Source organism: Rhinolophus sinicus, chromosome 5, assembly GCF_057876585.1.
Source record: "Rhinolophus sinicus isolate RSI-liver-muscle chromosome 5, RSI-T2T, whole genome shotgun sequence".
Classification (NCBI taxonomy): domain Eukaryota; kingdom Metazoa; phylum Chordata; class Mammalia; order Chiroptera; family Rhinolophidae; genus Rhinolophus; species Rhinolophus sinicus.
Window position 1 is genome coordinate 73,511,010 of NC_142505.1, and position 4,608 is coordinate 73,515,617.

Below are 4,608 nucleotides of genomic sequence, written 5' to 3' on the forward strand. Positions count from 1 at the left end.
TCTGTGAAAATAGTTTATAAAAGTGTCATATAGGTGACTGTTCCTAATCTAGAGGTGTTTGTAGCTAAACCCGCAAGCTTCCAGAGAGGGACTTGTGTTTGCCTCATAGATTTACTCAACTGAATGTGCAAGGAGTGACCAGAACTTTATAAATAAGAAAAGTTCCTATAATTTTTAACAACTGTTACATGTTATGATTCCCCATTCCCCCCCAAAAAAAAACACCTCCAAGACTATACTTTCAGGGATCATTTCTATAGTTCGTTACTAGAGAAGTTTCTCTGATCGTGTAGAGCACCCGAAACCACGAGGAGGAGTTGCAGTGTTCTCTCCTGAGCGTGAAGCCGGCTCTTGGTGTTGTGTTTGCAACTGTCATTAGCCATTGATGATCGTTCTTCTCTTCCTTTGGAAGAGTGAGAGGGAGAGAACGCAGGCTGAGTGGTTTCGTGTATTAGTAAAACATTTAAAACAAACAAACAAACAAACAAAAAAAACCCTCCAACATTTTAAAGCCTTTCTAAATAATCCTGTTTCTCAAAGACAAGCCATTCAGGGATGTATTTTCCCATTTATGATTCACCCAAATGGCGTGAAAGGGTGTTGACTTTGGAGGAGCGATGCTCACACACTGAAACGCCTTTTTATTACTGGTTAACTCCCAAGTCATTTGTCAGACTTTCATTGTACGTAGTTATGCTTTAGGAATTTAGGACTCAACTCCTAAGTCATGCAATACACCATGAGATTATACAATTCTAATGTCTTTGAGGGTTTTTTTTGTTTTTGTTTTTTTTAAATTGGGGAATATTGGGGAACAGTGTGTTTCTCCAGGGCCCATCAGCTCCAAGTCGTTGTCCTTCACTCTAGTTGTGGAGGGCACAGCTCAGCTCCAAGTCCAGTCACCGTTCTCAATCTTAGTTGCAGGACGTGCAGCCCACCATCCCATGTGGGAATCGAACCAGCAACCGTGTTGTTAGGAGCTTGCGCTCTAACCAACTGAGCCATCTGGCTGTCCTGAAGTTTTTCATTTTTAATTATTACTAAAAAACTACCAAAGATAAAATTGGGACTCCCCTCTATTGTGTCTCCCAGCCAGAAGTTAGCATTTTGGTGAATAGTCTCCCAGAATTTTTTTCTATACATATACTACCAGATATATAATATTCATACAAATAATATACCGTGTTTCCCTGAAAATAAGACCAGGTCTTATATTAAGTTTTGCTCCAAAAGTCACAGTAGGGCTTATGTTCAGGGGATGTCATCCTGAAAATCATGCTAGGCGTCATTTTCCGATTAGGTCTTATTTTCGGAGAAACATGGTATAAACACTGGTATTTCTTTCTTTCTTTCTTTCTTTCTTCCTTTTTTTTTTAAGATTTTATTGGGGAACAGTGTGTACTTCCAGGCCTTTTTTTCCAAGTCAAGTTGTTGTCCTTTCAATCTTAGTTGTGGAGGGTGCCGTTCAGCTTCAAGTTGTTGTCCTTTCAATCTTAGTTGTGGAGGGCGCAGCTCAGCTCCAGGTACAGTTGCCGTTTTCTAGTTGCAGGGGGCACAGCCCACCATCCATTGCGGGAGTCGAGGAATCGAACTGGCAACCTTGTGGTTGAGAGGATGCGCTCCAACCAACTGAGCCATCCGGGAGCTCAGTGGCAGCTCAGCTCAAGGTGCTGTATTTAATCTTAGTTGCAGGGGGCAGAGCCCACCATCCCTTGCAGGACTCGAGGAGTTGAACTGGCAACCTTGTGGTTGAGAGCCCACTGGCCCATGTGGGAATCGAACCGGCAGCCTTCGGAGTTAGGAGCATGGAGCTCTAACCGCCTGAGCCACCGGGCCGGCCCCAACACTGGTATTTCTTGATTCACCAATTTGAGACATTATCTGTTGGCTCCTCATTATGAAAGACGAGGAGTTGGGTAGCTAACACTTCCTTCCTTCTGCTTCCATTTTTGTGGTTACTATTTTGGGTTCTTCTATTTGTACTTTTACATAACATTTTTGAACCTGTGTTTGCTCTTCTATCAGCCTATAACTTGCGATCCCCTTCACTTTGGATGAAGATATGGGCACGCTACCTTTTGCTCCACTTCTCCTCTACACGCCCACTTTCATTTTTTGTCAGCTATATTTTGACAATGTCAAGGACGACAACTTTCATGTTCTCTTCTGCAGGAAGTTGACTTCCCTGTTTTGTTTGTTGGTTCCCTAACTATTTTAGAGTCAAGATCAAAATCACACGACTCTTTGGTTTGCTTCACTTTGGCCGTGAGTGTCTTACACAATTTGTCCCGTTGTTTCTAACAGCCCTGCTTTCTTCTTTTTGATGGAAGCAAAAGACGTATTTTCTTCATCGTGTCATTAACATCACCTGGATCTTAGATATTCTGTTACTTGGATCTATTTCATTCTTTTTCTTGAAGGCATTTTACCTGGAGCTCCCTGCATTTCTGTTTTAATTTGGAACACCTTTCCAGCTACTGCACAACTCTTATCTTGGTACAGTTTTCACTGGATTTCTGGGATGGTTCTACCATTTCTTGAAACATATCTCTTTTTGGGGGTGGAAGTGGGGATAGATTGCTTTTACACTTTTTTGATGGAGTAGCTTGCTTAGAAAGTACTTGAAAGGTAATAATTCTGAGTTTATATCTGAAAATATGATTATGCCTTACATAGCTATTCTCTGTTCTAAATAATTTTTCCTCAAAACTTGAAGGCATTGTTCCATTATCTTCTAGCATTCAGTATCCCCAAAGAGAAATCTGATGTTAAGCTGATCTCATTCTTTTTTAGGTAACTTATTTTTTCTCTGGAAAATTTTAGGATCTTGTTATTTTTTAAAATAATTTTTAATTTTTCAATTATAGTACAATACAATATTATATTAGTTTCAGCTGTACAACATCGTGATTAGACATTTATGTAACTTATGAAGTGATCACTTTGATAAAGTTAGTACCCATCCAACACCATATATGGTTTACAGTACTATTGACTATATTCCTTATGCTGTTCTTTACATCCCCATGACTATTTTGCAACTATCAACTTGTATTTCTTAATCCCTTCTGCTTTTAAACCCCCTCTCCCAACTCTGCTCCCAGCTGGCAACCATCAAAATGTTCTCTGTATCTATGAGTTTGTTTCTGTTTTGTTTATTTTGTTCTTTAGATTCCACATATAAGTGAAATCGTATGACATTTGTCTTTCTCTGTCTTGCTTACTCCACTCAGCACAATATCCTAATTGTCCATCCATGTATTTGCAGATGGCAAGATTTCATTCTTTTTTATGGCTGAGTAATATTCCATTGTATACATGTACCACCTCATCTTTATCCATTCATCCATTGATGGACACCCAGACTGCCTCCATATCTTGGCGATTGTAAATAATGTTGCAATGAACATATAAATGCACATATCCCTTCGAAATAGCATTTTGGGTTTCTTCAGATAAATACCCAGAAGTGGGATTACTGAGTCCATTCTTTGTCTCTTCTTATAACCTTTGTTTTAAAGTCTATTTTGTATCCTATAAGTATTGCTATCTCAGCTTTGTTTGTTTGTTTGTTTCCATTTATATGAAATATCTTTATCCATCCCTTTATTTTCAGTTGGTGTGTGTCTTTCAATCTGAAGTGGGTCTCTTGTAGGCAGCATATGTATGGGTCTTGTTTTCTTATCCATTGAGCTACCCTATTTTTTGATGGGAGCATTTAATCCATTTACATATAAAATAATTGTTGATAGATATGTAATTATTGCCATGTTTATTCATATTTTTGATCTTTTGTTTTCATCTTAAAGAAGGCTCTCTAAGATTCCTTGTAATACTGGTTTGGTGGTGATGAACTCCTTTAGCTTTTTCTTGTCTGGGGAGCTTTTCATCTGTCCTTCAATTCTAAATAATACCTTTGCTAGGTAGAGTAATCTTAATTGTAGGTCCTTGCTTTTCATCACTTTGCATATTTCATGCCAATCCCTTCTGTTCTACAGTTTCTGTCGAGAAGTCAGTTGACAGTTTTATGGGAACCCCCTTGTAAGTAACTGCTTTTCTCTTGCTGCTTTTAAGATTCTATCTTTGATTCTAAACTTTGGCATTTAAATTATGGTGTGTCTTGGTGTTGGCCTCTTTGGGTTCATCTTGTTTGGGACTCTGCGCTTCCTGGACTTGTATGTCTACTTCCTTTACCAGGTTAAGGAAGTTTTCAGTCATTGTTTCTTCAAATAGGTTTTCAATTTCTTTCTCTCTCTCTTTTCCTTCTGGTACCCCAATGATGCAAATGTTGGTATGCTTGATGTTTTCCCAGAGGTCTCTTGAACTATCCTCATTTTTCTGGACTCTTTTTTCTGTTTGCTATTCTGTTTGGGTGTTTTCTGCTACCTTATCTTCCAAATTGTTGATTCAATCCTCTGCTTCGTCTAACCTACTGTGGATTCCCTCTAATGTATTCTTTATTTCAGTTATTGTATTCTTCAGTTCTGACTGGTTATGTTTTCTGTCTTCATTTTTATGTTTCCTGTCTCTTTGCTGAAGTTCTCACTGAGATCATTAAGCATCCTAATAACCAGTGTTTTGAACTCTGCATCTGGTAGATTGCTTGTC

The 4,608-nt window shown here is 38.7% G+C and overlaps 1 non-coding gene across 1 annotated transcript; it reads left to right on the forward strand.

Annotated features, from left to right (window-relative positions):
• The first annotated feature begins 229 nt into the window (after nt 1–229).
• LOC141567385 (small nucleolar RNA U3) lies at nt 230–443 on the forward strand. The gene has a single exon (XR_012489977.1). It is a non-coding gene; the product is annotated as a small nucleolar RNA U3 (small nucleolar RNA).
• Nucleotides 444–4,608: the final 4,165 nt, after the last annotated feature.